The sequence below is a fragment of the Triticum dicoccoides genome, chromosome 4B (assembly GCF_002162155.2).
Source record: "Triticum dicoccoides isolate Atlit2015 ecotype Zavitan chromosome 4B, WEW_v2.0, whole genome shotgun sequence".
Classification (NCBI taxonomy): domain Eukaryota; kingdom Viridiplantae; phylum Streptophyta; class Magnoliopsida; order Poales; family Poaceae; genus Triticum; species Triticum dicoccoides.
In genome coordinates, this window is record NC_041387.1 from 603,012,828 (window position 1) to 603,023,923 (window position 11,096).

General features: G+C 39.7%; 2 long non-coding RNA genes across 3 annotated transcripts; both read left to right on the top strand.

Annotated features, from left to right (window-relative positions):
• Window positions 1-2,935: 2,935 nt before the first annotated feature.
• Window positions 2,936-4,467, top strand: LOC119291710. Of its 2 annotated transcripts, none has more exons than XR_005142604.1 (2): window positions 2,936-3,486; window positions 3,566-4,467. It is a non-coding gene; the product is annotated as an uncharacterized LOC119291710 (long non-coding RNA). The 2 variants fall into 2 exon arrangements; XR_005142605.1 differs by having other exon boundaries at window positions 3,576-4,467.
• Window positions 4,468-7,277: 2,810 nt separating this feature from the next.
• LOC119291709 lies at window positions 7,278-8,731 on the top strand. Its single transcript, XR_005142603.1, has 2 exons — window positions 7,278-7,800; window positions 7,876-8,731. It is a non-coding gene; the product is annotated as an uncharacterized LOC119291709 (long non-coding RNA).
• Window positions 8,732-11,096: the final 2,365 nt, after the last annotated feature.

Here is an 11,096-nt window from a genome sequence, read left to right on the forward strand (position 1 = left end):
ATCTTTGTCGCTTTCCTTTCTGTCACTAGGATCAAGCACCGTAAGATCGAACCCATCACAAAGCACCTCTTCCCATTGCAAGATAAATAGATCAAGTTGGCCAAACAAAACCCAAATATCGGAGAAGAAATACGAGGCTATAATCAATCATGCATATAAGAGATCAAAGAAGACTCAAATAAATTTCATGGATAAAAACATAGATCTGATCATAAACTCAAAGTTCATCAGATCCCAACAAACACACCACAAAAGACTTACATCATATGGATCTCCAAGATACCATTGTATTGATAATCAAGAGAGAGAGAGAGAGGAAGCCATCTAGCTACTAACTACGGACCCGTAGGTCTACAAAGAACTACTCACGCATCATCACAGAGGCACCAATGGACATGGCGAACCCCTCCAGATGGTGTCTAGATTGGATCTAGTGTTTCTAGAATTTGCGGCTGCTGGAATTGATTTTCGTCGACTCCCCTAGGGTTTCTAGAATATTGGGGTATTTATAGAGCAAAGAGGCGGTGCGGGGGGGGGGGGCAACGAGGAGGGCACAACCCACTGGGGCATGCCTGGGCCCCCAAGCATGCCCTGGTGGGTTGTTCTCCCCTCGGATCTCCCCTGAGGTGCTTTCTTGGCCCACTGGATGTCTTCTGGTCCAAAAAATCCACAAAAACTTTCGCTGCATTTGGACTCCGTTTGGTATAGATTTCCTGCGATGTAAAAAACATGCAGAAAACAGCAAGTGGCACTGGGCACTATGTCAATAGGTTAGTAAAAAAATGATATAAAATGACTATAAAATGATTGTAGAACATCCAATAATCATAATATAACAGCATAGAACAATAAAAAATTATAGCTATGTTGGAGACGTATCAGTGTCCTTTCCCAGTGATAGCAGGGGCAGCAAGACAGGTATTGTATTGTTGCCACCGAGGATAAAAAATGGGGTTTACATCATATTGCTTGAGTTTATTCCTCTACATGATGTCATCTTACTTAATGCATTACTCTGTTATTCATGAACTCAATACTCTAGATGCAGGCATGAGTCGGTCGATGTGTGGAGTAGTAGCAGTGATGCAGGCAGGAGTTGGTCTACTTGACACGGACGTGATGCCTATAGTTCATGATCATTGCCTTAAATATCATCATTACTTTGCGCTTTTCTATCAATTTCTCGACAGTAATGTGTTCATCCACCATATTATTTGCTATCTTGAGAGAATCCACTAGTGAAACCTATGGCCCCCGGGTCTATTTTCCATCATATAAGTTTCCAATCTACTAATTTGCAATCTTTTACTTTCGGATCTCACTTTTGCATGTAACCATGAAGGGATTGACAACCCCTTTATGGCATTGGGTGCAAGTTGTTTGATTGTTTTTGCAGGTCTTAGTGATTTGTGCGTTGTCTCCTACTGGATTGATACCTTCGTTCTCTAACTGAGGGAAATACTTATCTCTACTTTGCTGCATCACCCTTTCCTCTTCAAGGGAAAAACCAATGCAAGCTCAAGAAGTAGTAGTCATCAGAATGACATGGACCATAGCCATATGGGAGAACCAAAGCGATGTCGCGTTTGCAGGTGCCCTGGGCATTCACGTAGGGAATGCCCGCATTGAACCAAGAACACCGCATGATGTTGTTAAATTTGTACTCGTTATGTTACTTTTATTTCTAATGGTTTTGTTAACTTAAAATATTTATATTACTTGTGATGTTAATTTTTATTTTTATTATTCATATTTGTGATGTTAATTTTTATTTGTATTTGTGATGTTCAACGTTATTTGTTTTGCTGACTATGTGTGTGCAGGTTATAGCCGAACTACCATTCCTTTTGCAAGGGCAGTACGACAAGGGCCACCGTTGCCATCTTTTGTTAAGCCCAAATAATGATAATCATCCTCAAACCTTCAGGCTTCGAACCGTATAGAACACAAAGGTAATAGATGATTATTTCCTTGGACATCTTGAGGTTTATGGACTACTTCATTTTGCTAGGCTCACATCTGGCAAACTCGAATTCACTTTGGACCCATCTCTTTTGACCTCTCTCATTGAACGATGGAGACTGCAAACCCACACCTTTCACTTTTATTGTGGGGAGCTTGCACCTACATTGAAAGATGTGTCTATGATGACTACCCACCAATTAGAGGTGAGCTTTTGATCTCTCCATGAGTCTTAGCATCTTAGCGAGACGATGTCTCTGATGGTGAACTATGCATGAAAATAAAAAAATCATATGAAACACGCAACATCTATCTAGGAGATTCATAGCTACGAGAGGGTAGTGTGTCTACATACCCTTGTAGATCAAAAGTGTTAGCGTCGTAACACGGTTCATGTAGTCATACTCTTCATGATCCAATCTAATCTAGTGTCGAACGGACGACACCTCTGTGTTTAGCACACTTACGGCTCGGCGGTGTCCTCTCCTTATTGATTCAACAAGCGAGGGAGAGGAGGTAGATGAGATCGGGACAAACATGACAGTGTGGTGGTGGTGGTAGCGGAATTCCGGCAGGGCTTTGCCAAGCATGTACCGGTGAAATGTGGGAGGAGTTGGGAGAGGCAATGAGCAAGGGTTGAAGGGAGGATGCCCCCAATGCCTCCCCACCTTTATATATGCATGGAGGGTGCTTTTGGCTTGCCCTCCAAGTCCCTGGGTTCATTGGTCAAAGGGGGAGGAAGGAAATCCCACCTTTCCTTCCCCACCGATCGGTATCTCCCTTTTTAGGGACCCTAATCTTATCTCTACTTCTAATGGACGAGTTGGTTGAATAGTCCCACCATTTTTGACTGGTTTTTTTCGTCCGTTTTTTTCAACCGGTTTTTTTCGTCCCCTATCCCATCCACGCACGCTCCCCCCTCCCAAAAAAACCACCCCATAGAAAGACCTCTCTTATCGATCCCCTGCATCCCTCGAGGAGACGCCGCCGTCGTCGTACGCACCTCGATCCCCTCGAACGCCCGCGCACAGCCGCCCTCTCCCGTCTCCCCCACCCATACCCGCTTTCTTCCTCGCCGGCGCCGCCCTCTTCCCCGCCCTCGAGCGGGGATGCCCCGGATCGAGTCGCGCAAGTCAGCGGGGCGGCGTCCAGATCCGCCACGGCCACATCTCGTCCAGATGGATGGCGCCGGGAGAGGTAGATTGAGGGGGCGGGTACCGTGTGGGTCTTGGACGCCGCTCCCGCCCGATCCGGTGAGGAGGCCACCGCCACCATGACTCTGGATACAGGTCGGCCCATCGCCACTGGCATGCCTTACCGCAAGGTCGACTCGGGCACCTCCTATCAATGGTTGCCGCGCAGATGATAGTATGATACCGAGGGGCAGCCAGAGTGCCAGACGCCGGCGTGGCGGGTAGACGATGATGCACCTTGCGACGCTGACAGTATCTCCTGCTCCAGCGAAGCACAACGTCTCTTGTAGAAGATATCCTCCGCCTGCAGTGGGATGTGTTCGTTTCCAGGGTGAGATTCTTGTGTCTTTCCTCTTCTTCTCTGGTGACTATGGTTTGCAGATTTGGGATTAGGTAGTAAGCAGCAGCAGGCCTTGGCAGGGGTGGCATTGCAAGAACCTCACACATGGTGAAGAAGATGCAGTTGAAAAGCGACCGGCTCACTCCATTATTCGTTTGGACATCGACAATTATTCGTTTGGATGCATTATTATCAGGTTGTTTCTTCTTAGTTTACTGACAGCAAGAATTGATAGCCTTTTCCTTTTGTACGTTGTGTTTCTTAATCACCTAGCTTACCTGGATTCAAGAGTATGACTATTGGTTGTTTTTTTGAGAGGATGACTGTTGGTTGTTGAGAGGATGACTGTTTGCCTCCAAGGAAGCTGCAGGGCTAATCCAAGTAAGCAAGTTTTTTCTTATCTGATCCTAAAACAAATGACTTGACAGAATAAAGTATAAGCAATGGACTGCACTAATATATACAAGTGCATCAATTGTTCTGCTAGCTTTTACATAATGAGCTATTCTTAGAAACTATTCCTGTAAGCATACGCTTTTGTACAGTTTTTTTTGTTAATTCCTATGTATTAGCTTTGACTTTCTTCAGTTCCGACGTTAAGTACCTCGATCCTTTTCAGTATGCTGAAGGTTGAAAATGAGGCTGTCACTATGAAGAATATTTGCCGTTAAGTTTAAATTCCTTGTTAAAGGTTCAGTAAGATACTTGAATATTGTCGATGTCAAACTGCATGTATACATGACGATAGATTGAAGAATTATGTGCTGATATCTTCCAATGTTGGTTTAACTACATATGCTTTGCTTAGAGGTTTTCTAGATAAAAATAAGGGATGATAGGTTTTTGACAAACTTGATTCTAAAGTGAATGCTCACCTAAAGGCTTAATATATAGATACAGTGCTTCCATCACTTGGGTAAGTTGAATGCAAATTTGCACACTTTTCTCTACTATTATGAAATATGTTCGGAGAAAAAAAAATCTCATGAGTACGATAGTTCTCACGATTTTATTGTATGCGTGACATAGATTAGATGAGAATAAATTTAATCACAGGTATGTTGCCTCCATGGTAAACACTGAAGAAATGGGGGTTGTATATTTTCAGATCAAATAATAGCTTTATTGTTTCTCTATTCTTTCTTTTTTCTCACACAGCATAAAAACTGAATGTATTCATTACTACTACTGAATTGCAAAAAAAAATATAAACTTGGTTCAAATCTTCCTGGTTAGATTTTGCAAAGGACTTGGATAGAGTTTGGTGTGTTAATCAAACAGGGTTCAATATAGAAATTGACATTGGAGAGACTTGTATGTACTGCTAAGACACGGTTCAGCTTGCAGAGGCTGACACGTGCATTGATCTTCAGACAGGAAGAAAAATTAAAGTAAGACATATTCATATATCAAGGATTAGATTTTGTAGAGGATATGAATTGGGCTAGGTCACAATAGATGGTGTTCTTCAGTTATAGAGAAAGGATTGTCGATGTAGGTTCTGTTTGGACATATAGTAGAAATAAAGTTGTATCCTTTTACATGATTAGCTTAGGTACGCACGCAGCAGAGGAAAAATTTCACAAGCTTTAGATGGAGTCTGGTGTGTTAGTCGAATTTGATTCAGAATAGAAACTGATATTGGAAACTTGTATGTACTGACATGACACGGTTCAGATTGCATTGGCTGACGTATGTAGTGATCTTCATATAAAATGGAAAATCAAATCAATCATATGTACCTCCGGGTCTTCTGTCTGATAGATGGTCTTCTCATCTTCTTTTGTTTCTGATTAGCATGATTATCTTTTAGTCTGTTAGAATTGTATTGGAAGAAAAGATCGAGGATAACCACCAGGTATAGCATTTGGTTGGATTGATGTTTCGTCCGCACTGCCACTTCATTATTTCCTGTACAGTCCACCTTCACACTCTTGTAAGCTCATGCAAAGATTTCTGACTAAGTTCTCATGATTTATCAATATAAAAAATATTAAATTTTGCAATGTAAATAACTGTGTTTCTTTTGTATGGGTCAGCAAGGATAGGAAACTGAAAGTCACCAGTGGTGAACAACAAGTGCAGATTTCAAGTCCTGTAAGCAAATTGATCATTTCGGTAATTCATTCTTATGTCAGAATTTGATTGCAATTGGGGTTGGAAGGAAGCAACAAAATTCCTATCCTGTAATATGCATTTTTGGTATGTGCCTTGACAGTTGTTCAGGTCGATACAGAATTCCATTCATCTGTTTTTTTAAGGCACTTAATTTAACATTGTTTTTATTTTTGTCTAAGAGATGGATTGCTATTAAGATTTGAGACATATATACAGGGGCCTACAAGATCCAATTCATGTTAGTTACCTACCCAGTGCTTACCTATAAATCTGGACCTTAGTGCATCTTTCATAAAATGTTATTTTTGTAATTTATAAAAGTGAACAAATTCCTTAAAGTAGTTCTTACATGTGCTATAGACAATTCATCATTTATTAAAGGTGAAAGGAACATAGCTGGGAAATTTATTTGTGAATTTGTTGTCGAGATAGGTAGGTAATGAAACTGTAGCTGTACATGAGAGCAGTTTTTCTATAAGATATTGAAAGCTTTACTTTGGGTGCTTAAGTGCAACAATTACTTCTCCTTGAAGGATCCTGTTTCTGTCTTGGATGGGTGTCTACACATATGCTTGCAGTATATACAATCTATTATTCATTTTTTAGTTTTTAATGGTCAAAAATCATGTTATTCATGTTTGCTCTTTATTAAAATTCTCCCGGGATTTAATTCAGAAAGAATGATGCTCCCGACGATTTAGGTCGTGCTTAGATAGGAGCAACAAGCAATGGCAACAAACTTCACGTAAATGGCCAGTTAGATAAATGCTCCTGTACTCACACATCCCTTACGCCATTTAGATTCGTACACACTTTGTATCAGCATCACCTGGAAACACGTTTATGCTGTCACACATCTCTTGGCATCTAGCTTTCATTTCTTTTTTGAATTTTGCTCAGATTGGAGATGGGAGAGAGAGCAAGGCTCGGTACTTCTTTGCTAACTGTTGATGTTACCCTTCGAAGAAGGGAGAGACACAATAAACGCTTCAGAGTGTTCTAATGTGCTCATTATGTGATTTTATTTGATTATCTAATTTATTCTCTAGACTTTAGCCGGAGTCGAATCCGCCAGGTTGTGCATGGGGATGAGGTTGGAAGACCCAACAGCGTCGGTGAAAAAACATGGTTTTAATGCTTCAAGGTGGTTTTACAATCACCATGCTTTTAATGCCAGCTTCTTTCAGAGTGGGCTAATTCAATGGGCTTACTCAATGTCAGATAGGTTCATATATTAGGTATTATCAACAAGAGTTGGCTGCGGATGCTATATGTATGTTATGGATCAGCTAGGCCCTTAAGATCATGCTCTTAAATGCATGCACAGAACTTAGCTCCAGATTTAACAAGAGTGCATTTTACAATGAGCTTTATTGCCGACGTTGATCATAATCAGTAAGTGTACAGAGCAATATAAGGATTTTCTAATGTTTAATATATGCTTATTTGTAGCATACTATTGCAGACTTGGAGTGAAGTACTGCCATGATAAGTACTCCCTCTGTTCCTAAATACTCCCTCCGTCCCAAAAATTTTGGCTTAGATTTGTCTAAATACGTATGTATCAAGTCATGTTTTAGTATTAGATACATCCGTATCTAGACTAATCTAAGACAAGAATTTTGGGACGGAGGGAGTATAAGTCTTTTTAGAGATTCCACTACAAACTACATACGGATGTATATAGACATATTTTAGAGTGTAGATTCACTCATTTTACTTCGTATGTAGTCCATAGTGGAATCTCTAAGAAGGCATATATTTAGGAACAGAGGGTGTACCAGCTGTACCTTTTCGGAAAAGCTTTTCTTAAGATGTAAAATACAAAAAAGCACATCGTGCTAATTTATTTGTATTTTCTTAGAGCAACCAATTTATTGGTATTTTGTGACTTTCTTTCCTGGATAGTAATCAGTTATACTATTTCATACCTGTTAGAAGGTATATATGAGACAGAGTAGAATCAAATATATATGGGATAGACACTAGAAAACTGCAAGGCGTCGTATGTTGTTTGTTCGAAAAATCCTTGGAATGCCTTGACTTTGGCCTCACACACGCCGAGATGTGAACCTGATGCCTGATTATTATCGTTCCTTCATTGTATGAGAGATGTTCCTGCACATGCTCTTTTCTCTAAGAAGGCATATTTCCTTGCTTGACGAAGGTTGCATCTCTACATGGAAGGTTTGTATGCATATCTTGTCATGTATATTTTTTCATGAAAACATAAGGTGGGCAGTAGGCATCAATCTGTTGTAGGTTCAGAGTTGACAGTGTCGACAACTTTGTATGGTTAAAGGATATTCCAAGTATTTCCACTATTGCAAGATAACAACTTTGATCACTTATGATAAGATGTTTTGGTGTTAAGTTTCTATTTTTTTATGGACCAAGAAGATGAATTATTTCGGCAACATCAATTGCATTTGTACTATCAACAAAAGACTTGTTGCTTGGACAGTTTTACATTTAGAGGTACACTATTATCTCTGCAGTTTATTGTTACTTCTAAAGCTCAATAACATCCATGCGTAGATGCAATGCCAGTCGATTTATGGTTGTCAATGTTAATATTTCTCAATTCATTTTGCAGCAACGGACCCGCTGTGGTAGTAGTAGTGAGGTGGATATATCTGCAAGGACATGAGACATGTAGAACCATTGAAATATTTATATCCACTACATAAAAGGATGTACACATAAGCTCGGTATGTGCTCGGAGAAGGTGCGGTGTTGCGATGAACAAAATGTTGTGTCGTGGTGGTGGTCGCCCTCGGCTACGATGAAGTGTACTCCTTGGAGGAGCGGCCGGTGACGCCGTGGAAGGGAGAGGAGTGGCCGATGATGCCGTGGAGAGGAGGGAACACGGAGGTGTGAGAGCAAGGTGCGTGCTAAATGATGTGGCATCGAAGGGAGGCAACAATGAGAAGCCGTGGTGGGCAGAGCAGCCGCGGAATGAGTTGTGGGTGTGAGCATTGTGTTGTGCGATGAGAGTGATAAATAGATTTTTGTAAGAACAAAAGAAAAGGAGTGGTCGTTTGCCTTCTTAGGGAAAGCAATTGTTTGCTACGAGATAAATGTCACATACTTTTCTATATAGTGAAAATATCACAAATCCTAACAAGTCATTTCTGATGAATAATTAGCAACAAGTGATTTATATGTGAGCCTATAAGATATTAAAATTGGGATGTCACTCACTATTAAGAAACACGATGCCACGATCCTGCTTGCAGCAAGGAGCTAACCAATGAATATATATTAAGCTTATTTTTATTTATTTATTATTTTAATATATGTTTATATGTTCACCTTTTTAGATCAGAGATAAAAATCGATGGCTTCCGGTGATGCTTTGGAAAATGTCGATTGACAAAGTCACTCATGTAACTATACCTGACTAAAACTTGAATTTACAGAATTAGAAGAGATCATACTAATAATAGTTCTTCTTTGTAGAGATATTGTACATGATAATACGACAGGTGTATTTTTATACATGTTTGCTTTTGCATATTATGAGAAAGATGGATATGGATTATGTCAGCGTTGAAAAGGAATTTCTCGACAAGGGTCCCAAGGAAATGTTGTTGGACTCGGCCATAAATTCACCCGAGTAAGTATATATGTGCCATCGGTAAAAAAAGGTCTCGTAGCAACGCACGGGCATTCTACTGGGGATCATAGAATAGTTATTAGGACTCGGGAAGCGTCTGAAACTTGCAGAGCGGAGTCCGGAGTTTAACAAAGATCACAGGTGGCCCGATCTCAATGTTACAAAATGGATGGTCATAGAGCAGTTTTATGAGGCAATACAAACCGATTGGGTAAGTACTTGTTACAATGGTTTGTTTATTGGATTCTTCTGGGTAATATCCTAAAGCATTATTTTATAATATTATAGCGTATCATGTGGACTCTTTATGCTAAATTATATGGAATATTGAACATCAAATGCACTATCAGACCAGTTCACCCAGGTATTGCATTTGCATACATTATCTCATTATTTTATCTCAAAATATTATATCAAATTATATATTTTTTTCTAGGAGGATATGAAACACTTTCGATGAAAATTAGCTGTCATTTTGCTCGATTCGAAGCTGAATAAGCTAAAAGGAGGTCACATATACCATCAACCTAACGATAAAGAAACTTTACCTAATTCTGATCTCGAGATCCTAGAAAATCCATCTGACGTAGTCCTGCCCCAATCACTATCATGCCCACGGACCAACGTGAATTACTTGCCGGCCTTTGCAACTGCATCATGCCGGTCGATGATGTTGGGTGTTTGGAGTAAGTATCATGTATCAATATTTAATGTGCGCATGTACATTATTATTATTCTTACCGTCCAATTGTTAGGAAGGAATGGCTCCGAAGCTCGACACCGATCCAATGGGCTTAAGTCTTATGAAACTTTAGTGCGAACTTAACATGGAGCAACCTATGGACAATGATTACTTCAACACCGCCGTGTGTATACTGGCATGTGACGAGGGAGTATTGTTCACAGACCCTCCTATACACTACATGGATCTAAGATTTTGTGTAAGTTATCGTAACTCTTCATCTATGTGGCATTAGTATGAACATGTTGAAACAATATTTATTTATTTTACTTAGTCCATGATGCTAGAGTCAACACGAGGTCAGAAGTTTTGCGAGAAGGAAACTATCCAGACGTTGGCAACATTATTTGATAGCTGGCCTGGGATGGACAAGAACATCTCATCGTTCAACATGGTAAGTAAAATATTTTGTCTATTGTTATCGTGGTTTATTGTTGTTTCTGATAGCTCCAGTTGTAGATCTATCTTCCCTATGCATCCATCGACCGATACATCTTGTATGTCATTGACAAAGAGGCACGTCGTCTATATATTATGAACCCTATTCAAACATCACAATGGTCACAGGATAAAAATTTAAGGCATGCACTGAAATTAAAAGGTTTTGCAAGGGATTTCAAAGAAGCACTCGAAATAAAGCTGCCTGGTTGGAATCCGGTATATCTAAATGGCAACATTTATTTCCACTTCGTATTCCAACGAGTATAGACGGGTAATGAATTCATAATAAAAAATTATTTTTGTTATCACTATATTCTTTATATTGTTAATTTAAAAATTGCACGAATATGTCTGGCTATTTTGTTTTTCATTTTATGCTTTGGTGGAACGGTAAAGAATGGGTTAAGCCGGTTTGCATGGTGAGTATTGTCCGTTACATGTTTTAAGATCTTCGACGTGAAATTTTCATACTAACTATATATATTGTTTTCGCAGGATGGGTATTAGTTGAGAAAGCAATTTTTATTATACTTGCTAAAACATCGTGGGAATGAAGCTAAAGGCAACTTTCCCGATATTGTGAAAGAATTTCTTAAGCGCATTATCTAGATATTGATAGTTATGTAATATATGTTAACGTCGAAATCGCTCAGTTTGTTACATGGACATGTCATTAATTTT